The sequence below is a fragment of the Rhipicephalus microplus genome, unplaced genomic scaffold, assembly GCF_043290135.1.
Source record: "Rhipicephalus microplus isolate Deutch F79 unplaced genomic scaffold, USDA_Rmic scaffold_29, whole genome shotgun sequence".
NCBI classification, from domain to species: domain Eukaryota; kingdom Metazoa; phylum Arthropoda; class Arachnida; order Ixodida; family Ixodidae; genus Rhipicephalus; species Rhipicephalus microplus.
Genome location: NW_027464602.1, coordinates 1,444,928 through 1,470,243, shown reverse-complemented (window position 1 = coordinate 1,470,243; position 25,316 = coordinate 1,444,928).

The following is a 25,316-nucleotide window of genomic DNA, read 5'->3' as shown; positions in this document are numbered from 1 at the left end:
ACCGAAGAGTTGGAGGTTCGAGCCCACCCGGTGGTAGTGCGGCGCTTTTTTTTCTTTGGGCTGATAGCTTTGAAGATATGTTCTGATAGTGGTGAGAGTGGAGCAGGACTGTCTCCGTGGCGCAATTGGCTAGCGCGATCGGCTGTTAACCAAAAGGTCGGAGGTTCGAGCCCACCCGGTGGTGGTGCGGCGCTTTTTTTTTCTTTGGGCTGATAGCTTTGAAGATATGTTCTGATGGTGGTGAGAGTGGAGCAGGACTGTCTCCGTGGCGCAATGGGGTAGCGCGATCAGCTGTTAACCGAAAGGTTGGAGTTTCGAGCCCTCCCGGGAGTGGTGTGTCGCTTTTTTCTTTGCGGTAATAGCTTTGAAGATATGTTCTGATGGTGGTGAGAGTGGAGCAGGACTGTCTCCGTGGCGCAATTGGCTAGCGCGATCGGCTGTTAACCGAAAAGTTGGAGGTTCGAGCCTACCCGGTGGTTGTGCGGCGCTTTTTTTGTGGGCTGATAGCTTTGAAGATATGTTCTGATGGTGGTGAGAGTGGAGCAGGACTGTCTTCATGGCGCAATTGGCTAGCGTCATCGGCTGTTAACCGAAGAGTTGGAGGTTCGAGCCCACCCGGTGGTAGTGCGGCGCTTTTTTTTCTTTGGGCTGATAGCTTTGAAGATATGTTCTGATAGTGGTGAGAGTGGAGCACGACTGTCTCCGTGGGGCAATTGGCTAGCGCGATCGGCTGTTAACCGAAAGGTTGGAGGTTCGAGCCCTCCCGGTGGTGGTGCGGCGCTTTTTTTTCTTTGGGGTGATAGCTCTGAAGATATGTTCTGACGGTGGTGAGAGTGGAGCACAATTGTCTCCGTGGCACAATTGGCTAGCGCGATCTGCTGTTAACCGAAAGGTTGGAGGTTCGAGCCCACCCGGTGGTGGTGCGGCGCTTTTTTTTCTTTGGGCTGATAGCTTTGAAGATATGTTCTCATGGTGGTGAGAGTGGAGCAGGACTGTCTCCGTGGCGCAATTGGCTAGCGCGATCGGCTGTTAACCGAAAAGTTGGAGGTTCGAGCCTACCCGGTGGTTGTGCGGCGCTTTTTTTGTGGGCTGATAGCTTTGAAGATATGTTCTGATGGTGGTGAGAGTGGAGCAGGACTGTCTCCATGGCGCAATTGGCTAGCGTCATCGGCTGTTAACCGAAGAGTTGGAGGTTCGAGCCCACCCGGTGGTAGTGCGGCGCTTTTTTTCTTTGGGCTGATAGCTTTGAAGATATGTTCTGATAGTGGTGAGAGTGGAGCAGGACTGTCTCCGTGGCGCAATTGGCTAGCGCGATCGGCTGTTAACCAAAAGGTCGGAGGTTCGAGCCCACCCGGTGGTGGTGCGGCGCTTTTTTTTCTTTGGGCTGATAGCTTTGAAGATATGTTCTGATGGTGGTGAGAGTGGAGCAGGACTGTCTCCGTGGCGCAATGGGGTAGCGCGATCAGCTGTTAACCGAAAGGTTGGAGTTTCGAGCCCTCCCGGGAGTGGTGTGTCGCTTTTTTCTTTGCGGTAATAGCTTTGAAGATATGTACTGATGGTGGTGAGAGTGGAGCAGGACTGTCTTCGTGGCGCAGTTGGCTAGCGCGATCGGCTGTTAACCGAAGGGTTGGAGGTTCGAGCCCAACCGGTGGTGGTGCGGCGCTTTTTTTTTCTTTGGGGTGATAGCTCTGAAGGATTGTTCTGACGGTGGTGAGAGTGGAGCACGACTGTCTCCGTGGGGCAATTATTGCCTAGCGCGATCGGCTGTTAACCGAAAAGTCGGAGGTACGAGCCCACCCGGTGGTGGTGCGGCGCTTTTTTTCTTTGGGCTGATAGCTTTGAAGATATGTTCTGATGGTGGTGAGAGGGGAGCAGGACTGTCTCCGTGGCGCAATCGGCTAGCGCGATCGGCTGTTAACCGAAACGTTGGAAGTTCGAGCCCACCCGGTGGTGGTGCGGCGCTTTTTTTTCTTTGGGCTGATAGCTATGAAGATATGTTCTGATGGAGGTGAGAGTGGAGCAGGACTGTCTCCGTGGCGCAATTGGCTAGCGCGATCGGCTGTTAACCGAACGGTTGGAGTTTCGAGCCCACCCGGCGTTGGTGCGGCGCTTTTTTTCTTTGGGCTGATAGCTTTGAAGATATGTTCTGATGGTGGTGAGAGTAGAGCAGGACTGTCTCCGTGGCGCAATTGGCTAGCGCGATCGGCTGTTAACCGAAAGGTTGAAGTTTCGAGCCCTCCCGGTAGTGGTGTGTTGCTTTTTTCTTTGCGCTGATAGCTTTGAAGATATGTTCTGATGGTGGTGAGAGTGGAGCAGGACTGTCTCCATGGCGCAATTGCCTAGCGTGATCGGCTGTTAACCGAAAAGTTGGAGGTTCGAGCCCACACGGTGGTGTTGCGGCGCTTTTTTTCTTTGGGCTGATAGCTTTGAAGATATGTTCTGATGGTGGTTAGAGTGGAGCAGGACTGTCTCCATGGCGCAATTGGCTAGCGCGATCGGCTGCTAACCAAAAGGTCGGAGGTTCGAGGCCACCCGGTAGTGGTATGGCGCTTTTTTTCTTTGGGCTGATAGCTTTGAAGATATGTTCTGATGGTGGTGAGAGTGGAGCAGGACTGCCTCCATGGCGCAATTGGCTAGCGCGATCGGCTGCTAACCAAAAGGTCGGAGGTTCGAGCACACCCGGTGGTGGTATGGCGCTTTTTTTTGGGCTGATAGCTTTGAAGATATGTTCTGATGGTGGTGAGAGTAAAGCACGACTGTCTCCGTGGCGCAATTGGCTAGCGCGATCGGCTGTTAACCGAAAGGTTGGAGGTTCGAGCCCTCCCGGGAGTGGTGTGTTGCTTTTTTCTTTGCGCTGATAGCTTTGAAGATATGTTCTGATGGTGGTGAGAGTGGAGCAGGACTGTCTCCGTGGCGCAATGGGCTAGCGCGATCGGCTGTTACCCGAAAGGTTGGAGTTTCGAACCCTTCCCAGTGGTGGTGCGGCGCTTTTTTTCTTTGGGGTGATAGCTCTGAAGAAATGGTCTGACGGTGGTGAGAGTGGAGCACGACTGTCCCCGTGGCGAAATGGGCTAACGCAATCGGCTGTTAACCGAAAGGTTGGAGTTTCGAGCCCTCCCGGGTGTGGTGTGTTGCTTTTTTCTTTGCACTGATAGCTTTGAAGATATGTTCTGATGGTGGTGAGAGTGGAGCAGGACTGTCTCCGTGGCGCAATTGGCTTGCGCGATCGGCTGTTTACCGAAAGGTTGGAGGTTCGAGCCCTCCCGGGAGTGGTGTGTTGCTTTTTTCTTTGCGCTGATAGCTTTGAAGATATGTTCTGATGGTGGTGAGAGTGGAGCACGACTGTCTCCATGGCGCAATCGGCTAGCGCGATCGGCTGTTAACCGAAAGGTTGGAGTTTCGAGCCCACCCGATGGTGGTGCGGCGCTTTTTTTTCTTTGTGGTGATAACTTTGAAGATATGTTCTGATAGTGGTGAGAGTGGAGCAGGACTGTCTCCGTGGCGCAATTGGCTTGCGTGATCGGCTGTTAACCGAAAGGTTGGAGGTTCGAGCCCACCCGGTGGTGGTGCGGCGCTTTTTTTTCTTTGCGCTGATAGCTTTGAAGATATGTTCTGATGGTGGTGAGAGTGGAGCAGGACTGTCTCCGTGGCGCAATGGGCTAGCGCGATCGGCTGTTAACCGAAAGGTTGGAGTTTCGAGCCCTCCCGGTGGTGGTGCGGCGCTTTTTTTCTTTGCGGTGATAGCTCTGAATAAATGTTTTGACGGTGGTGAGAGTGGAGCAGGACTGTCTTCGTGGCGCAATTGGCTTACCCGATCGGCTGTTAACCGAAAGGTTGGAGGTTCGAGCCCTCCCGGGAGTGGTGTGTTGCTTTTTTCTTTGCGCTGATAGCTTTGAAGATATGTTCTGATGGTGGTGAGAGTAGAGCAGGACTGTCTCCGTGGCGCAATTGGCAAGCGCGATCGGCTGTTAACCGAAAGGTTGGAGTTTCGAGCCCTCCCGGGAGTGGTGTGTTGCTTTTTTCTTTGCGCTGATAGCTTTGAAGATATGTTCTGATGGTGGTGAGAGTGGAGCAGGACTGTCTCCGTGGCGCAATTGGCTAGCGTGATCGGCTGTTAACCGAAAAGTTGGAGGTTCGAGCCCACACGGTGGTGGTGCGGCGCTTTTTTTCTTTGGGCTGATAGCTTTGAAGATATGTTCTGATGGTGGTTAGAGTGGAGCAGGACTGCCTCCATGGCGCAATTGGCTAGCGCGATCGGCTGCTAACCAAAAGGTCGGAGGTTCGAGGCCACCCGGTAGTGGTATGGCGCTTTTTTTCTTTGGGCTGATAGCTTTGAAGATATGTTCTGATGGTGGTGAGAGTGGAGCAGGACTGCCTCCATGGCGCAATTGGCTAGCGCGATCGGCTGCTAACCAAAAGGGCGGAGGTTCGAGCACACCCGGTGGTGGTATGGCGCTTTTTTTGAGCTGATAGCTTTGAAGATATGTTCTGATGGTGGTGAGAGTAAAGCAGGACTGTCTCCGTGGCGCAATTGGCTAGCGCGATCGGCTGTTAACCGAAAGGTTGGAGGTTCGAGCCCTCCCGGGAGTGGTGTGTTGCTTTTTTCTTTGCGCTGATAGCTTTGAAGATATGTTCTGATGGTGGTGAGAGTGGAGCAGGACTGTCTCCGTGGCGCAATGGGCTAGCGCGATTGGCTGTTACCCGAAAGGTTGGAGTTTCGAGCCCTCCCAGTGGTGGTGCGGCGCTTTTTTTCTTTGGGGTGATAGCTCTGAATAAATGTTTTGACAGTGGTGAGAGTGGAGCAGGACTGTCTTCGTGGCGCAATTGGCTTACGCGATCGGCTGTTAACCGAAAGGTTGGAGGTTCGAGCCCTCCCGGGAGTGGTGTGTTGCTTTTTCTTTGCACTGATAGCTCTGAAGAAATGGTCTGACGGTGGTGAGAGTGGAGCACGACTGTCCCCGTGGCGAAATGGGCTAACGCAATCGGCTGTTAACCGAAAGGTTGGAGTTTCGAGCCCACCCGGCGGTGGTGTGGCGCTTTTTTTTCTTTGGGCTGATAGCTTTGAAGATATGTTCTGATGGTGGTGAGAGTAGAGCAGGACTGTCTCCGTGGCGCAATTGGCTAGCGCGATCGGCTGTTAACCGGAAGGTTGGAGGTTCGAGCCCAACCGGTGGTGGTGGGCGCTTTTTTTTCTTTGGGGTGATAGCTCTGAAGAAATGTTCTGACGGTGGTGAGAGTGGAGCACGACTGTCTCCGTGGGGCGATTGGCTAGCGCGATCGGCTGTTAACCGAAAGGTTGGAGGTTCGAGCCCTCCCGGTGGTGGTGCGGCGCTTTTTTTTCTTTGGGGTGATAGCTCTGAAGATATGTTCTGACGGTGGTGAGAGTGGAGCACAATTGTCTCCGTGGCGCAATTGGCTAGCGCGATCTGCTGTTAACCGAAAGGTTGGAGGTTCGAGCCCACCCGGTGGTGGTGCGGCGCTTTTTTTTCTTTGGGCTGATAGCTTTGAAGATATGTTCTCATGGTGGTGAGAGTGGAGCAGGACTGTCTCCGTGGCGCAATTGGCTAGCGCGATCGGCTGTTAACCGAAAAGTTGGAGGTTCGAGCCTACCCGGTGGTTGTGCGGCGCTTTTTTGTGGGCTGATAGCTTTGAAGATATGTTCTGATGGTGGTGAGAGTGGAGCAGGACTGTCTCCATGGCGCAATTGGCTAGCGTCATCGGCTGTTAACCGAAGAGTTGGAGGTTCGAGCCCACCCGGTGGTAGTGCGGCGCTTTTTTTCTTTGGGCTGATAGCTTTGAAGATATGTTCTGATAGTGGTGAGAGTGGAGCAGGACTGTCTCCGTGGCGCAATTGGCTAGCGCGATCGACTGTTAACCAAAAGGTCGGAGGTTCGAGCCCACCCGGTGGTGGTGCGGCGCTTTTTTTTTCTTTGGGCTGATAGCTTTGAAGATATGTTCTGATGGTGGTGAGAGTGGAGCAGGACTGTCTCCGTGGCGCAATGGGGTAGCGCGATCAGCTGTTAACCGAAAGGTTGGAGTTTCGAGCCCTCCCGGGAGTGGTGTGTCGCTTTTTTCTTTGCGGTAATAGCATTGAAGATATGTTCTGATGGTGGTGAGAGTGGAGCAGGACTGTCTCCGTGGCGCAATTGGCTAGCGCGATCGGCTGTTAACCGAAAAGTTGGAGGTTCGAGCCTACCCGGTGGTTGTGCGGCGCTTTTTTTGTGGGCTGATAGCTTTGAAGATATGTTCTGATGGTGGTGAGAGTGGAGCAGGACTGTCTTCATGGCGCAATTGGCTAGCGTCATCGGCTGTTAACCGAAGAGTTGGAGGTTCGAGCCCACCCGGTGGTAGTGCGGCGCTTTTTTTTCTTTGGGCTGATAGCTTTGAAGATATGTTCTGATAGTGGTGAGAGTGGAGCACGACTGTCTCCGTGGGGCAATTGGCTAGCGCGATCGGCTGTTAACCGAAAGGTTGGAGGTTCGAGCCCTCCCGGTGGTGGTGCGGCGCTTTTTTTTCTTTGGGGTGATAGCTCTGAAGATATGTTCTGACGGTGGTGAGAGTGGAGCACAATTGTCTCCGTGGCACAATTGGCTAGAGCGATCTGCTGTTAACCGAAAGGTTGGAGGTTCGAGCCCACCCGGTGGTGGTGCGGCGCTTTTTTTTCTTTGGGCTGATAGCTTTGAAGATATGTTCTCATGGTGGTGAGAGTGGAGCAGGACTGTCTCCGTGGCGCAATTGGCTAGCGCGATCGGCTGTTAACCGAAAAGTTGGAGGTTCGAGCCTACCCGGTGGTTGTGCGGCGCTTTTTTTGTGGGCTGATAGCTTTGAAGATATGTTCTGATGGTGGTGAGAGTGGAGCAGGACTGTCTCCATGGCGCAATTGGCTAGCGTCATCGGCTGTTAACCGAAGAGTTGGAGGTTCGAGCCCACCCGGTGGTAGTGCGGCGCTTTTTTTCTTTGGGCTGATAGCTTTGAAGATATGTTCTGATAGTGGTGAGAGTGGAGCAGGACTGTCTCCGTGGCGCAATTGGCTAGCGCGATCGGCTGTTAACCAAAAGGTCGGAGGTTCGAGCCCACCCGGTGGTGGTGCGGCGCTTTTTTTTCTTTGGGCTGATAGCTTTGAAGATATGTTCTGATGGTGGTGAGAGTGGAGCAGGACTGTCTCCGTGGCGCAATGGGGTAGCGCGATCAGCTGTTAACCGAAAGGTTGGAGTTTCGAGCCCTCCCGGGAGTGGTGTGTCGCTTTTTTCTTTGCGGTAATAGCTTTGAAGATATGTACTGATGGTGGTGAGAGTGGAGCAGGACTGTCTTCGTGGCGCAATTGGCTAGCGCGATCGGCTGTTAACCGAAGGGTTGGAGGTTCGAGCCCAACCGGTGGTGGTGCGGCGCTTTTTTTTTCTTTGGGGTGATAGCTCTGAAGGATTGTTCTGACGGTGGTGAGAGTGGAGCACGACTGTCTCCGTGGGGCAATTATTGCCTAGCGCGATCGGCTGTTAACCGAAAAGTCGGAGGTACGAGCCCACCCGGTGGTGGTGCGGCGCTTTTTTTCTTTGGGCTGATAGCTTTGAAGATATGTTCTGATGGTGGTGAGAGGGGAGCAGGACTGTCTCCGTGGCGCAATCGGCTAGCGCGATCGGCTGTTAACCGAAACGTTGGAAGTTCGAGCCCACCCGGTGGTGGTGCGGCGCTTTTTTTTCTTTGGGCTGATAGCTATGAAGATATGTTCTGATGGAGGTGAGAGTGGAGCAGGACTGTCTCCGTGGCGCAATTGGCTAGCGCGATCGGCTGTTAACCGAACGGTTGGAGTTTCGAGCCCACCCGGCGTTGGTGCGGCGCTTTTTTTCTTTGGGCTGATAGCTTTGAAGATATGTTCTGATGGTGGTGAGAGTAGAGCAGGACTGTCTCCGTGGCGCAATTGGCTAGCGCGATCGGCTGTTAACCGAAAGGTTGAAGTTTCGAGCCCTCCCGGTAGTGGTGTGTTGCTTTTTTCTTTGCGCTGATAGCTTTCAAGATATGTTCTGATGGTGGTGAGAGTGGAGCAGGACTGTCTCCGTGGCGCAATTGCCTAGCGTGATCGGCTGTTAACCGAAAAGTTGGAGGTTCGAGCCCACACGGTGGTGTTGCGGCGCTTTTTTTCTTTGGGCTGATAGCTTTGAAGATATGTTCTGATGGTGGTTAGAGTGGAGCAGGACTGTCTCCATGGCGCAATTGGCTAGCGCGATCGGCTGCTAACCAAAAGGTCGGAGGTTCGAGGCCACCCGGTAGTGGTATGGCGCTTTTTTTCTTTGGGCTGATAGCTTTGAAGATATGTTCTGATGGTGGTGAGAGTGGAGCAGGACTGCCTCCATGGCGCAATTGGCTAGCGCGATCGGCTGCTAACCAAAAGGTCGGAGGTTCGAGCACACCCGGTGGTGGTATGGCGCTTTTTTTTGGGCTGATAGCTTTGAAGATATGTTCTGATGGTGGTGAGAGTAAAGCACGACTGTCTCCGTGGCGCAATTGGCTAGCGCGATCGGCTGTTAACCGAAAGGTTGGAGGTTCGAGCCCTCCCGGGAGTGGTGTGTTGCTTTTTTCTTTGCGCTGATAGCTTTGAAGATATGTTCTGATGGTGGTGAGAGTGGAGCAGGACTGTCTCCGTGGCGCAATGGGCTAGCGCGATCGGCTGTTACCCGAAAGGTTGGAGTTTCGAACCCTTCCCAGTGGTGGTGCGGCGCTTTTTTTCTTTGGGGTGATAGCTCTGAAGAAATGGTCTGACGGTGGTGAGAGTGGAGCACGACTGTCCCCGTGGCGAAATGGGCTAACGCAATCGGCTGTTAACCGAAAGGTTGGAGTTTCGAGCCCTCCCGGGTGTGGTGTGTTGCTTTTTTCTTTGCACTGATAGCTTTGAAGATATGTTCTGATGGTGGTGAGAGTGGAGCAGGACTGTCTCCGTGGCGCAATTGGCTTGCGCGATCGGCTGTTAACCGAAAGGTTGGAGGTTCGAGCCCTCCCGGGAGTGGTGTGTTGCTTTTTTCTTTGCGCTGATAGCTTTGAAGATATGTTCTGATGGTGGTGAGAGTGGAGCACGACTGTCTCCATGGCGCAATCGGCTAGCGCGATCGGCTGTTAACCGAAAGGTTGGAGTTTCGAGCCCACCCGGCGGTGGTGTGGCGCTTTTTTTTCTTTGGGCTGATAGCTTTGAAGATATGTTCTGATGGTGGTGAGAGTAGAGCAGGACTGTCTCCGTGGCGCAATTGGCTAGCGCGATCGGCTGTTAACCGGAAGGTTGGAGGTTCGAGCCCAACCGGTGGTGGTGGGCGCTTTTTTTTTCTTTGGGGTGATAGCTCTGAAGAAATGTTCTGACGGTGGTGAGAGTGGAGCACGACTGTCTCCGTGGGGCGATTGGCTAGCGCGATCGGCTGTTAACCGAAAGGTTGGAGGTTCGAGCCCTCCCGGTGGTGGTGCGGCGCTTTTTTTTCTTTGGGGTGATAGCTCTGAAGATATGTTCTGACGGTGGTGAGAGTGGAGCACAATTGTCTCCGTGGCGCAATTGGCTAGCGCGATCTGCTGTTAACCGAAAGGTTGGAGGTTCGAGCCCACCCGGTGGTGGTGCGGCGCTTTTTTTTCTTTGGGCTGATAGCTTTGAAGATATGTTCTCATGGTGGTGAGAGTGGAGCAGGACTGTCTCCGTGGCGCAATTGGCTAGCGCGATCGGCTGTTAACCGAAAAGTTGGAGGTTCGAGCCTACCCGGTGGTTGTGCGGCGCTTTTTTGTGGGCTGATAGCTTTGAAGATATGTTCTGATGGTGGTGAGAGTGGAGCAGGACTGTCTCCATGGCGCAATTGGCTAGCGTCATCGGCTGTTAACCGAAGAGTTGGAGGTTCGAGCCCACCCGGTGGTAGTGCGGCGCTTTTTTTTCTTTGGGCTGATAGCTTTGAAGATATGTTCTGATAGTGGTGAGAGTGGAGCAGGACTGTCTCCGTGGCGCAATTGGCTAGCGCGATCGGCTGTTAACCAAAAGGTCGGAGGTTCGAGCCCACCCGGTGGTGGTGCGGCGCTTTTTTTTTCTTTGGGCTGATAGCTTTGAAGATATGTTCTGATGGTGGTGAGAGTGGAGCAGGACTGTCTCCGTGGCGCAATGGGGTAGCGCGATCAGCTGTTAACCGAAAGGTTGGAGTTTCGAGCCCTCCCGGGAGTGGTGTGTCGCTTTTTTCTTTGCGGTAATAGCATTGAAGATATGTTCTGATGGTGGTGAGAGTGGAGCAGGACTGTCTCCGTGGCGCAATTGGCTAGCGCGATCGGCTGTTAACCGAAAAGTTGGAGGTTCGAGCCTACCCGGTGGTTGTGCGGCGCTTTTTTTGTGGGCTGATAGCTTTGAAGATATGTTCTGATGGTGGTGAGAGTGGAGCAGGACTGTCTTCATGGCGCAATTGGCTAGCGTCATCGGCTGTTAACCGAAGAGTTGGAGGTTCGAGCCCACCCGGCGGTAGTGCGGCGCTTTTTTTTCTTTGGGCTGATAGCTTTGAAGATATGTTCTGATAGTGGTGAGAGTGGAGCACGACTGTCTCCGTGGGGCAATTGGCTAGCGCGATCGGCTGTTAACCGAAAGGTTGGAGGTTCGAGCCCTCCCGGTGGTGGTGCGGCGCTTTTTTTTCTTTGGGGTGATAGCTCTGAAGATATGTTCTGACGGTGGTGAGAGTGGAGCACAATTGTCTCCGTGGCACAATTGGCTAGCGCGATCTGCTGTTAACCGAAAGGTTGGAGGTTCGAGCCCACCCGGTGGTGGTGCGGCGCTTTTTTTTCTTTGGGCTGATAGCTTTGAAGATATGTTCTCATGGTGGTGAGAGTGGAGCAGGACTGTCTCCGTGGCGCAATTGGCTAGCGCGATCGGCTGTTAACCGAAAAGTTGGAGGTTCGAGCCTACCCGGTGGTTGTGCGGCGCTTTTTTGTGGGCTGATAGCTTTGAAGATATGTTCTGATGGTGGTGAGAGTGGAGCAGGACTGTCTCCATGGCGCAATTGGCTAGCGTCATCGGCTGTTAACCGAAGAGTTGGAGGTTCGAGCCCACCCGGTGGTAGTGCGGCGCTTTTTTTCTTTGGGCTGATAGCTTTGAAGATATGTTCTGATAGTGGTGAGAGTGGAGCAGGACTGTCTCCGTGGCGCAATTGGCTAGCGCGATCGGCTGTTAACCAAAAGGTCGGAGGTTCGAGCCCACCCGGTGGTGGTGCGGCGCTTTTTTTTCTTTGGGCTGATAGCTTTGAAGATATGTTCTGATGGTGGTGAGAGTGGAGCAGGACTGTCTCCGTGGCGCAATGGGGTAGCGCGATCAGCTGTTAACCGAAAGGTTGGAGTTTCGAGCCCTCCCGGGAGTGGTGTGTCGCTTTTTCTTTGCGGTAATAGCTTTGAAGATATGTACTGATGGTGGTGAGAGTGGAGCAGGACTGTCTTCGTGGCGCAATTGGCTAGCGCGATCGGCTGTTAACCGAAGGGTTGGAGGTTCGAGCCCAACCGGTGGTGGTGCGGCGCTTTTTTTTTCTTTGGGGTGATAGCTCTGAAGGATTGTTCTGACGGTGGTGAGAGTGGAGCACGACTGTCTCCGTGGGGCAATTATTGCCTAGCGCGATCGGCTGTTAACCGAAAAGTCGGAGGTACGAGCCCACCCGGTGGTGGTGCGGCGCTTTTTTTCTTTGGGCTGATAGCTTTGAAGATATGTTCTGATGGTGGTGAGAGGGGAGCAGGACTGTCTCCGTGGCGCAATCGGCTAGCGCGATCGGCTGTTAACCGAAACGTTGGAAGTTCGAGCCCACCCGGTGGTGGTGCGGCGCTTTTTTTTCTTTGGGCTGATAGCTATGAAGATATGTTCTGATGGAGGTGAGAGTGGAGCAGGACTGTCTCCGTGGCGCAATTGGCTAGCGCGATCGGCTGTTAACCGAACGGTTGGAGTTTCGAGCCCACCCGGCGTTGGTGCGGCGCTTTTTTTCTTTGGGCTGATAGCTTTGAAGATATGTTCTGATGGTGGTGAGAGTAGAGCAGGACTGTCTCCGTGGCGCAATTGGCTAGCGCGATCGGCTGTTAACCGAAAGGTTGAAGTTTCGAGCCCTCCCGGTAGTGGTGTGTTGCTTTTTTCTTTGCGCTGATAGCTTTCAAGATATGTTCTGATGGTGGTGAGAGTGGAGCAGGACTGTCTCCGTGGCGCAATTGCCTAGCGTGATCGGCTGTTAACCGAAAAGTTGGAGCTTCGAGCCCACACGGTGGTGTTGCGGCGCTTTTTTTCTTTGGGCTGATAGCTTTGAAGATATGTTCTGATGGTGGTTAGAGTGGAGCAGGACTGTCTCCATGGCGCAATTGGCTAGCGCGATCGGCTGCTAACCAAAAGGTCGGAGGTTCGAGGCCACCCGGTAGTGGTATGGCGCTTTTTTTCTTTGGGCTGATAGCTTTGAAGATATGTTCTGATGGTGGTGAGAGTGGAGCAGGACTGCCTCCATGGCGCAATTGGCTAGCGCGATCGGCTGCTAACCAAAAGGTCGGAGGTTCGAGCACACCCGGTGGTGGTATGGCGCTTTTTTTTGGGCTGATAGCTTTGAAGATATGTTCTGATGGTGGTGAGAGTAAAGCACGACTGTCTCCGTGGCGCAATTGGCTAGCGCGATCGGCTGTTAACCGAAAGGTTGGAGGTTCGAGCCCTCCCGGGAGTGGTGTGTTGCTTTTTTCTTTGCGCTGATAGCTTTGAAGATATGTTCTGATGGTGGTGAGAGTGGAGCAGGACTGTCTCCGTGGCGCAATGGGCTAGCGCGATCGGCTGTTACCCGAAAGGTTGGAGTTTCGAACCCTTCCCAGTGGTGGTGCGGCGCTTTTTTTCTTTGGGGTGATAGCTCTGAAGAAATGGTCTGACGGTGGTGAGAGTGGAGCACGACTGTCCCCGTGGCGAAATGGGCTAACGCAATCGGCTGTTAACCGAAAGGTTGGAGTTTCGAGCCCTCCCGGGTGTGGTGTGTTGCTTTTTTCTTTGCACTGATAGCTTTGAAGATATGTTCTGATGGTGGTGAGAGTGGAGCAGGACTGTCTCCGTGGCGCAATTGGCTTGCGCGATCGGCTGTTAACCGAAAGGTTGGAGGTTCGAGCCCTCCCGGGAGTGGTGTGTTGCTTTTTTCTTTGCGCTGATAGCTTTGAAGATATGTTCTGATGGTGGTGAGAGTGGAGCACGACTGTCTCCATGGCGCAATCGGCTAGCGCGATCGGCTGTTAACCGAAAGGTTGGAGTTTCGAGCCCACCCGGTGGTGGTGCGGCGCTTTTTTTTCTTTGGGGTGATAGCTCTGAAGATATGTTCTGACGGTGGTGAGAGTGGAGCACAATTGTCTCCGTGGCGCAATTGGCTAGCGCGATCTGCTGTTAACCGAAAGGTTGGAGGTTCGAGCCCACCCGGTGGTGGTGCGGCGCTTTTTTTTCTTTGGGCTGATAGCTTTGAAGATATGTTCTCATGGTGGTGAGAGTGGAGCAGGACTGTCTCCGTGGCGCAATTGGCTAGCGCGATCGGCTGTTAACCGAAAAGTTGGAGGTTCGAGCCTACCCGGTGGTTGTGCGGCGCTTTTTTGTGGGCTGATAGCTTTGAAGATATGTTCTGATGGTGGTGAGAGTGGAGCAGGACTGTCTCCATGGCGCAATTGGCTAGCGTCATCGGCTGTTAACCGAAGAGTTGGAGGTTCGAGCCCACCCGGTGGTAGTGCGGCGCTTTTTTTTCTTTGGGCTGATAGCTTTGAAGATATGTTCTGATAGTGGTGAGAGTGGAGCAGGACTGTCTCCGTGGCGCAATTGGCTAGCGCGATCGGCTGTTAACCAAAAGGTCGGAGGTTCGAGCCCACCCGGTGGTGGTGCGGCGCTTTTTTTTTCTTTGGGCTGATAGCTTTGAAGATATGTTCTGATGGTGGTGAGAGTGGAGCAGGACTGTCTCCGTGGCGCAATGGGGTAGCGCGATCAGCTGTTAACCGAAAGGTTGGAGTTTCGAGCCCTCCCGGGAGTGGTGTGTCGCTTTTTTCTTTGCGGTAATAGCATTGAAGATATGTTCTGATGGTGGTGAGAGTGGAGCAGGACTGTCTCCGTGGCGCAATTGGCTAGCGCGATCGGCTGTTAACCGAAAAGTTGGAGGTTCGAGCCTACCCGGTGGTTGTGCGGCGCTTTTTTTGTGGGCTGATAGCTTTGAAGATATGTTCTGATGGTGGTGAGAGTGGAGCAGGACTGTCTTCATGGCGCAATTGGCTAGCGTCATCGGCTGTTAACCGAAGAGTTGGAGGTTCGAGCCCACCCGGCGGTAGTGCGGCGCTTTTTTTTCTTTGGGCTGATAGCTTTGAAGATATGTTCTGATAGTGGTGAGAGTGGAGCACGACTGTCTCCGTGGGGCAATTGGCTAGCGCGATCGGCTGTTAACCGAAAGGTTGGAGGTTCGAGCCCTCCCGGTGGTGGTGCGGCGCTTTTTTTTCTTTGGGGTGATAGCTCTGAAGATATGTTCTGACGGTGGTGAGAGTGGAGCACAATTGTCTCCGTGGCACAATTGGCTAGCGCGATCTGCTGTTAACCGAAAGGTTGGAGGTTCGAGCCCACCCGGTGGTGGTGCGGCGCTTTTTTTTCTTTGGGCTGATAGCTTTGAAGATATGTTCTCATGGTGGTGAGAGTGGAGCAGGACTGTCTCCGTGGCGCAATTGGCTAGCGCGATCGGCTGTTAACCGAAAAGTTGGAGGTTCGAGCCTACCCGGTGGTTGTGCGGCGCTTTTTTTGTGGGCTGATAGCTTTGAAGATATGTTCTGATGGTGGTGAGAGTGGAGCAGGACTGTCTCCATGGCGCAATTGGCTAGCGTCATCGGCTGTTAACCGAAGAGTTGGAGGTTCGAGCCCACCCGGTGGTAGTGCGGCGCTTTTTTTCTTTGGGCTGATAGCTTTGAAGATATGTTCTGATAGTGGTGAGAGTGGAGCAGGACTGTCTCCGTGGCGCAATTGGCTAGCGCGATCGGCTGTTAACCAAAAGGTCGGAGGTTCGAGCCCACCCGGTGGTGGTGCGGCGCTTTTTTTTCTTTGGGCTGATAGCTTTGAAGATATGTTCTGATGGTGGTGAGAGTGGAGCAGGACTGTCTCCGTGGCGCAATGGGGTAGCGCGATCAGCTGTTAACCGAAAGGTTGGAGTTTCGAGCCCTCCCGGGAGTGGTGTGTCGCTTTTTTCTTTGCGGTAATAGCTTTGAAGATATGTACTGATGGTGGTGAGAGTGGAGCAGGACTGTCTTCGTGGCGCAATTGGCTAGCGCGATCGGCTGTTAACCGAAGGGTTGGAGGTTCGAGCCCAACCGGTGGTGGTGCGGCGCTTTTTTTTTCTTTGGGGTGATAGCTCTGAAGGATTGTTCTGACGGTGGTGAGAGTGGAGCACGACTGTCTCCGTGGGGCAATTATTGCCTAGCGCGATCGGCTGTTAACCGAAAAGTCGGAGGTACGAGCCCACCCGGTGGTGGTGCGGCGCTTTTTTTCTTTGGGCTGATAGCTTTGAAGATATGTTCTGATGGTGGTGAGAGGGGAGCAGGACTGTCTCCGTGGCGCAATCGGCTAGCGCGATCGGCTGTTAACCGAAACGTTGGAAGTTCGAGCCCACCCGGTGGTGGTGCGGCGCTTTTTTTTCTTTGGGCTGATAGCTATGAAGATATGTTCTGATGGAGGTGAGAGTGGAGCAGGACTGTCTCCGTGGCGCAATTGGCTAGCGCGATCGGCTGTTAACCGAACGGTTGGAGTTTCGAGCCCACCCGGCGTTGGTGCGGCGCTTTTTTTCTTTGGGCTGATAGCTTTGAAGATATGTTCTGATGGTGGTGAGAGTAGAGCAGGACTGTCTCCGTGGCGCAATTGGCTAGCGCGATCGGCTGTTAACCGAAAGGTTGAAGTTTCGAGCCCTCCCGGTAGTGGTGTGTTGCTTTTTTCTTTGCGCTGATAGCTTTCAAGATATGTTCTGATGGTGGTGAGAGTGGAGCAGGACTGTCTCCGTGGCGCAATTGCCTAGCGTGATCGGCTGTTAACCGAAAAGTTGGAGCTTCGAGCCCACACGGTGGTGTTGCGGCGCTTTTTTTCTTTGGGCTGATAGCTTTGAAGATATGTTCTGATGGTGGTTAGAGTGGAGCAGGACTGTCTCCATGGCGCAATTGGCTAGCGCGATCGGCTGCTAACCAAAAGGTCGGAGGTTCGAGGCCACCCGGTAGTGGTATGGCGCTTTTTTTCTTTGGGCTGATAGCTTTGAAGATATGTTCTGATGGTGGTGAGAGTGGAGCAGGACTGCCTCCATGGCGCAATTGGCTAGCGCGATCGGCTGCTAACCAAAAGGTCGGAGGTTCGAGCACACCCGGTGGTGGTATGGCGCTTTTTTTTGGGCTGATAGCTTTGAAGATATGTTCTGATGGTGGTGAGAGTAAAGCACGACTGTCTCCGTGGCGCAATTGGCTAGCGCGATCGGCTGTTAACCGAAAGGTTGGAGGTTCGAGCCCTCCCGGGAGTGGTGTGTTGCTTTTTTCTTTGCGCTGATAGCTTTGAAGATATGTTCTGATGGTGGTGAGAGTGGAGCAGGACTGTCTCCGTGGCGCAATGGGCTAGCGCGATCGGCTGTTACCCGAAAGGTTGGAGTTTCGAACCCTTCCCAGTGGTGGTGCGGCGCTTTTTTTCTTTGGGGTGATAGCTCTGAAGAAATGGTCTGACGGTGGTGAGAGTGGAGCACGACTGTCCCCGTGGCGAAATGGGCTAACGCAATCGGCTGTTAACCGAAAGGTTGGAGTTTCGAGCCCTCCCGGGTGTGGTGTGTTGCTTTTTTCTTTGCACTGATAGCTTTGAAGATATGTTCTGATGGTGGTGAGAGTGGAGCAGGACTGTCTCCGTGGCGCAATTGGCTTGCGCGATCGGCTGTTAACCGAAAGGTTGGAGGTTCGAGCCCTCCCGGGAGTGGTGTGTTGCTTTTTTCTTTGCGCTGATAGCTTTGAAGATATGTTCTGATGGTGGTGAGAGTGGAGCACGACTGTCTCCATGGCGCAATCGGCTAGCGCGATCGGCTGTTAACCGAAAGGTTGGAGTTTCGAGCCCACCCGATGGTGGTGCGGCGCTTTTTTTTCTTTGTGGTGATAACTTTGAAGATATGTTCTGATAGTGGTGAGAGTGGAGCAGGACTGTCTCCGTGGCGCAATTGGCTTGCGTGATCGGCTGTTAACCGAAAGGTTGGAGGTTCGAGCCCACCCGGTGGTGGTGCGGCGCTTTTTTTTCTTTGCGCTGATAGCTTTGAAGATATGTTCTGATGGTGGTGAGAGTGGAGCAGGACTGTCTCCGTGGCGCAATGGGCTAGCGCGATCGGCTGTTAACCGAAAGGTTGGAGTTTCGAGCCCTCCCGGTGGTGGTGCGGCGCTTTTTTCCTTTGCGGTGATAGCTCTGAATAAATGTTTTGACGGTGGTGAGAGTGGAGCAGGACTGTCTTCGTGGCGCAATTGGCTTACCCGATCGGCTGTTAACCGAAAGGTTGGAGGTTCGAGCCCTCCCGGGAGTGGTGTGTTGCTTTTTTCTTTGCGCTGATAGCTTTGAAGATATGTTCTGATGGTGGTGAGAGTGGAGCAGGACTGTCTTCGTGGCGCAATTGGCTTGCGCGATGGGCTGATAACCGAAAGGTTGGAGGTTCGAGCACCACCCGGTGGTGGTGCGGCGCTTTTTTTCTTTGGGGTGATAGCTCTGAAGATATGTTCTGACGGTGGTGAGAGTGGAGCACAATTGTCTCCGTGGCGCAATTGGCTAGCGCGATCTGCTGTTAACCGAAAGGTTGGAGGTTCGAGCCCACCCGGTGGTGGTGCGGCGCTTTTTTTTCTTTGGGCTGATAGCTTTGAAGATATGTTCTCATGGTGGTGAGAGTGGAGCAGGACTGTCTCCGTGGCGCAATTGGCTAGCGCGATCGGATGTTAACCGAAAAGTTGGAGGTTCGAGCCTACCCGGTGGTTGTGCGGCGCTTTTTTTGTGGGCTGATAGCTTTGAAGATATGTTCTGATGGTGGTGAGAGTGGAGCAGGACTGTCTCCATGGCGCAATTGGCTAGCGTCATCGGCTGTTAACTGAAGAGTTGGAGGTTCGAGCCCACCCGGTGGTAGTGCGGCGCTTTTTTTTCTTTGGGCTGATAGCTTTGAAGATATGTTCTGATAGTGGTGAGAGTGGAGCAGGACTGTCTCCGTGGCGCAATTGGCTAGCGCGATCGGCTGTTAACCAAAAGGTCGGAGGTTCGAGCCCACCCGGTGGTGGTGCGGCGCTTTTTTTTCTTTGGTCTGATAGCTTTGAAGATATGTTCTGATGGTGGTGAGAGTGGAGCAGGACTGTCTCCGTGGCGCAATGGGGTAGCGCGATCAGCTGTTAACCGAAAGGTTGGAGTTTCGAGCCCTCCCGGGAGTGGTGTGTCGCTTTTTTCTTTGCGGCAATAGCTTTGAAGATATGTTCTGATGGTGGTGAGAGTGGAGCAGGACTGTCTTCGTGGCGCAATTGGCTAGCGCGATTGGCTGTTAACCGAAGGGTTGGAGGTTCGAGCCCAACCGGTGGTGGTGCGGCGCTTTTTTTTTCTTTGGGGTGATAGCTCTGAAGGATTGTTCTGACGGTGGTGAGAGTGGAGCACGACTGTCTCCGTGGGGCAATTATTGCCTAGCGCGATCGGCTGTTAACCGAAAAGTCGGAGGTACGAGCCCACCCGGTGGTGGTGCGGCGCTTTTTTTCTTTGGGCTGATAGCTTTGAAGATATGTTCTGATGGTGGTGAGAGGGGAGCAAGACTGTCTCCGTGGCGCAATCGGCTAGCGCGATCGGCTGTTAACCGAAACGTTGGAAGTTCGAGCCCACCCGGTGGTGGTGCGGCGCTTTTTTTTCTTTGGGCTGATAGCTATGAAGATATGTTCTGATGGTGGTGAGAGTGGAGCAGGACTGTCTCCGTGGCGCAATTGGCTAGCGCGATCGGCTGTTAACCGAACGGTTGGAGTTTCGAGCCCACCCGGCGTTGGCGCGGCGCTTTTTTTCTTTGGGCTGATAGCTTTGAAGATATGTTCTGATGGTGGTGAGAGTAGAGCAGGACTGTCTCCGTGGCGCAATTGGCTAGCGCGATCGGCTGTTAACCAAAAGGTCGGAGGTTCAAGCCCACCCAGTGGTGGTATGCCGCTTTTTTTTCTTTGGGCTGATAGCTTTGAAGATATGTTCTGATGGTGGTGAGAGTAGAGCAGGACTGTCTCCGTGGCGCAATTGGCTAGCGCGATCGGCTGTTGACCGAAAGGTTGGAGTTTCGAGCTCTCCCGGGAGTGGTGTGTTGCTTTTTTCTTTGCGCTGATAGCTTTGAAGATATGTTCTGATGGTGGTGAGAGTGGAGCAAGACTGTCTCCATGGCGCAATGGGCTAGCGCGATCGGCTGTTAACCGAAAGGTTGGAGGTTCGAGCCCACCCGGTGGTGGTGCAGCGCTTTTTTTTCTTTGCGCTGATAGCTTTGAAGATATGTTCTGATGATGGTGAGAGTGGAGCAAGACTGCCTCCGTGGCGCAATGGGCTAGTGCGATCAGCTGTTAACCGAAAGGTTGGAGTTTCGAGCCCTCCCGGGAGTGGTGTGTTGCTTTTTTCTTTGCGGTAATAGCTTTGAAGATATGTTCTGATGGTGGTGAGATTGGAGCAGGACTGTCTTCGTGGCGCAATTGGCTAGCGCGATCGGCTGTTAACGGAAAGGTTGGAGGTTCGAGCCCAACCGGTGGTGGTGCGGCGCTTTTTTTTTCTTTGGGGTGATAGCTCTGAAGGATTGTTCTGACGGTGGTGAGAGTGGAGCACGACTGTCTCCGTGGGGCAATTGGCTAGCGCGATCGGCTGTTAACCGAAAAGTCGGAGGTTCCGCCCACCTGGTGGTGGTGCGGCGCTTTTTTTTCTTTGGGCTGATAGCTTTGAAGATATGTTCTGATGGTGGTGAGAGGGGAGCAGGACTGTCTCTGTGGCGCAATCGGCTAGCGCGATCGGCTGTTAACTGAAACGTTGGAAGTTCGAGCCCACCCGGTGGTGGTGCTGGTGCGGCGCTTTTTTTTTTCTTTGGGCTGATAGCTTTGAAGATATGTTCTGATGGTGGTGAGAGTGGAGCAGGACTGTCTCCGTGGCGCAATTGGCTAGCGCGATCGGCTGTTAACCGAGCGGTTGGAGTTTCGAGCCCACCCGGCGGTGGTGCGGCGCTTTTTTTTTATTTGGGCTGATAGCTTTGAAGATATGTTCTGATGGTGGTGAGAGTAGAGCAGGACTGTCTCCGTGGCGCAATTGGCTAGCGCGATCGGCTGTTGACCGAAAGGTTGGAGTTTCGAGCTCTCCCGGGAGTGGTGTGTTGCTTTTTTCTTTGCGCTGATAGCTTTGAAGATATGTTCTGATGGTGGTGAGAGTGGAGCAAGACTGTCTCCATGGCGCAATGGGCTAGCGCGATCGGCTGTTAACCGAAAGGTTGGAGGTTCGAGCCCACCCGGTGGTGGTGCAGCGCTTTTTTTTCTTTGCGCTGATAGCTTTGAAGATATGTTCTGATGATGGTGAGAGTGGAGCAAGACTGCCTCCGTGGCGCAATGGGCTAGTGCGATCAGCTGTTAACCGAAAGGTTGGAGTTTCGAGCCCTCCCGGGAGTGGTGTGTTGCTTTTTTCTTTGCGGTAATAGCTTTGAAGATATGTTCTGATGGTGGTGAGATTGGAGCAGGACTGTCTTCGTGGCGCAATTGGCTAGCGCGATCGGCTGTTAACCGAAAGGTTGGAGGTTCGAGCCCAACCGGTGGTGGTGCGGCGCTTTTTTTTTCTTTGGGGTGATAGCTCTGAAAGATTGTTCTGACGGTGGTGAGAGTGGAGCACGACTGTCTCCGTGGGGCAATTGGCTAGCGCGATCGGCTGTTAACCGAAAAGTCGGAGGTTCCGCCCACCTGGTGGTGGTGCGGCGCTTTTTTTCTTTGGGCTGATAGCTTTGAAGATATGTTCTGATGGTGGTGAGAGGGGAGCAGGACTGTCTCTGTGGCGCAATCGGCTAGCGCGATCGGCTGTTAACTGAAACGTTGGAAGTTCGAGCCCACCCGGTGGTGGTGCTGGTGCGGCGCTTTTTTTTTCTTTGGGCTGATAGCTTTGAAGATATGTTCTGATGGTGGTGAGAGTGGAGCAGGACTGTCTCCGTGGCGCAATTGGCTAGCGCGATCGGCTGTTAACCGAGCGGTTGGAGTTTCGAGCCCACCCGGCGGTGGTGCGGCGCTTTTTTTTATTTGGGCTGTTAGCTTTGAAGATATGTTCTGATGGTGGTGAGAGTAGAGCAGGACTGTCTCCGTGGCGCAATTCGCAAGCGCGATCGGCTGTTAACCAAAAGGTTGGAGTTTCGAGCCCTCCCGGGAGTGGTGTGTTGCTTTTTTCTTTGCGCTGATAGCTTTGAAGATATGTTCTGATGGTGGTGAGTGGAGCAGGACTGTCTCCGTGGCGCAATTGGCTAGCGTGATCGGCTGTTAACCGAAAAGTTGGAGGTTCGAGCCCACACGGTGGTGGTGCGGCGCTTTTTTTTTTTTGGGCTGATAGCTTTGAAGATATGTTCTGATGGTGGTTAGAGTGGAGCAGGACTGCCTCCATGGCGCAATTGGCTAGCGCGATCGGCTGCTAACCAAAAGGTCGGAGGTTCGAACACACGCGGTGGTGGTATGGCGCTTTTTTTTGGGCTGATAGCTTTGAAGATATGTTCTGATGGTGGTGAGAGTAAAGCAGGACTGTCTCCGTGGCGCAAGTGGCTAGCGCGATCGGCTGTTAACCGAAAGGTTGGAGGTTCGAGCCCTCCCGGGAGTGGTGTGTTGCTTTTTTCTTTGCGCTGATAGCTTTGAAGATATGTTCTGATGGTGGTGAGAGTGGAGCAGGACTGTCTCCGTGGCGCAATGGGCTAGCGGGATCGGCTGTTACCCGAAAGGTTGGAGTTTCGAGCCCTCCCAGTGGTGGTGCGGCGCTTTCTTTCTTTGGGGTGATAGCTCTGAATAAATGTTTTGACAGTGGTGAGAGTGGAGCAGGACTGTCTTCGTGGCGCAATTGGCTTACGCGATCGGCTGTTAACCGAAAGGTTGGAGGTTCGAGCCCTCCCGGGAGTGGTGTGTTGCTTTTTTCTTTGCACTGATAGCTTTGAAGATATGTTCTGATGGTGGTGAGAGTGGAGCAGGACTGTCTTCGTGGCGCAATTGGCTTGCGCGATCGGCTGTTAACCGAAAGGTTGGAGGTTCGAGCACCACCCGGTGGTGGTGCGGCGCTTTTTTCTTTGCACTGATAACTTTGAAGATATGTTCTGATAGTGGTGAGAGTGGAGCAGGACTGTCTCCGTGGCGCAATTGGCTTGCGTGATCGGCTGTTAACCGAAAGGTTGGAGGTTCGAGCCCACCCGGTGGTGGTGCGGCGCTTTTTTTCTTTGCGCTGATAGCTTTGAAGATATGTTCTGATGGTGGTGAGAGTGGAGCAGGACTGTCTCCGTGGCGCAATGGGCTAGCGCGATCGGCTGTTAACCGAAAGGTTGGAGTTTCGAGCCCTCCCGGTGGTGGTGCGGCGCTTTTTTTCTTTGCGGTGATAGCTCTGAATAAATGTTTTGACGGTGGTGAGAGTGGAGCAGGACTGTCTTCGTGGCGCAATTGGCTTACCCGATCGGCTGTTAACCGAAAGGTTGGAGGTTCGAGCCCTCCCGGGAGTGGTGTGTTGCTTTTTTCTTTGCGCTGATAGCTTTGAAGATATGTTCTGATGGTGGTGGGAGTGGAGCAGGACTGTCTTCGTGGCGCAATTGGCTTGCGCGATCGGCTGTTAACCGAAAGGTTGGAGGTTCGAGCACCACCCGGTGGTGGTGCGGTGCTTTTTTTCTTTGCACTGATAGCTTTGAAGATATGTTCTGATAGTGGTGAGAGTGGAGCAGGACTGTCTCCGTGGCGCAATTGGCTAGCGCAATCGGCTGTTAACCGAAAGGTTGGAGTTTCGAGCCCACCCGGCGGTGGTGTGGCGCTTTTTTTTCTTTGGGCTGATAGCTTTGAAGATATGTTCTGATGGTGGTGAGAGTAGAGCAGGACTGTCTCCGTGGCGCAATTGGCTAGCGCGATCGGCTGTTAACCGGAAGGTTGGAGGTTCGAGCCCAACCGGTGGTGGTGGGCGCTTTTTTTTTCTTTGGGGTGATAGCTCTGAAGAAATGTTCTGACGGTGGTGAGAGTGGAGCACGACTGTCTCCGTGGGGCAATTGGCTAGCGCGATCGGCTGTTAACCGAAAGGTTGGAGGTTCGAGCCCTCCCGGTGGTGGTGCGGCGCTTTTTTTTTCTTTGGGGTGATAGCTCTGAAGATATGTTCTGACGGTGGTGAGAGTGGAGCACAATTGTCTCCGTGGCGCAATTGGCTAGCGCGATCTGCTGTTAACCGAAAGGTTGGAGGTTCGAGCCCACCCGGTGGTGGTGCGGCGCTTTTTTTTCTTTGGGCTGATAGCTTTGAAGATATGTTCTCATGGTGGTGAGAGTGGAGCAGGACTGTCTCCGTGGCGCAATTGGCTAGCGCGATCGGCTGTTAACCGAAAAGTTGGAGGTTCGAGCCTACCCGGTGGTTGTGCGGCGCTTTTTTTGTGGGCTGATAGCTTTGAAGATATGTTCTGATGGTGGTGAGAGTGGAGCAGGACTGTCTCCATGGCGCAATTGGCTAGCGTCATCGGCTGTTAACCAAAAGGTCGGAGGTTCGAGCCCACCCGGTGGTGGTGCGGCGCTTTTTTTTCTTTGGGCTGATAGCTTTGAAGATATGTTCTGATGGTGGTGAGAGTGGAGCAGGACTGTCTCCGTGGCGCAATCGGGTAGCGCGATCAGCTGTTAACCGAAATGTTGGAGTTTCGAGCCCTCCCGGGAGTGGTGTGTCGCTTTTTTCTTTGCGGTAATAGCTTTGAAGATATGTTCTGATGGTGGTGAGAGTGGAGCAGGACTGTCTTCGTGGCGCAATTGGCTAGCGCGATCGGCTGTTAACCGAAGGGTTGGAGGTTCGAGCCCAACCGGTGGTGGTGCGGCGCTTTTTTTTCTTTGGGGTGATAGCTCTGAAGGATTGTTCTGACGGTGGTGAGAGTGGAGCACGACTGTCTCCGTGGGGCAATTATTGCCTAGCGCGATCGGCTGTTAACCGAAAAGTCGGAGGTACGAGCCCACCCGGTGGTGGTGCGGCGCTTTTTTTCTTTGGGCTGATAGCTTTGAAGATATGTTCCGATGGTGGTGAGAGGGGAGCAGGACTGTCTCCGTGGCGCAATCGGCTAGCGCGATCGGCTGTTAACCGAAACGTTGGAAGTTCGAGCCCACCCGGTGGTGGTGCGGCGCTTTTTTTTCTTTGGGCTGATAGCTATGAAGATATGTTCTGATGGTGGTGAGAGTGGAGCAGGACTGTCTCCGTGGTGCAATTGGCTAGCGTGACCGGCTGTTAACCGAACGGTTGGAGTTTCGAGCCCACCCGGCGTTGGTGCGGCGCTTTTTTTCTTTGGGCTGATAGCTTTGAAGATATGTTCTGATGGTGGTGAGAGTAGAGCAGGACTGTCTCCGTGGCGCAATTGGCTAGCGCGATCGGCTGTTAACCGAAAGGTTGAAGTTTCGAGCCCTCCCGGTAGTGGTGTGTTGCTTTTTTCTTTGCTTTGATAGCTTTGAAGATATGTTCTGATGGTGATGAGAGTGGAGCAGGACTGTCTCCGTGGCGCAATTACCTAGCGTGATCGGCTGTTAAGCGAAAAGTTGGAGGTTTGAGCCCACACGGTGGTGGTGCGGCGCTTTTTTTCTTTGGGCTGATAGCTTTGAAGATATGTTCTGATGGTGGTTAGAGTGGAGCAGGACTGTCTCCATGGCGCAATTGGCTAGCGCGATCGGCTGCTAACCAAAAGGTTGGAGGTTCGAGCCCACCCGGTGGTGGTGCGGCGCTTTTTTTTCTTTGGGCTGATAGCTTTGAAGATATGTTCTCATGGTGGTGAGAGTGGAGCAGGACTGTCTCCGTGGCGCAATTGGCTAGCGCGATCGGCTGTTAACCGAAAAGTTGGAGGTTCGAGCCTACCCGGTGGTTGTGCGGCGCTTTTTTTGTAGGCTGATAGCTTTGAAGATATGTTCTGATGGTGGTGAGAGTGGAGCAGGACTGTCTCCATGGCGCAATTGGCTAGCGTCATCGGCTGTTAACCGAAGAGTTGGAGGTTCGAGCCCACCCGGTGGTAGTGCGGCGCTTTTTTTTCTTTGGGCTGATAGCTTTGAAGATATGTTCTGATAGTGGTGAGAGTGGAGCAGGACTGTCTCCATGGCGCAATTGGCTAGCGCGATCGGCTGCTAACCAAAAG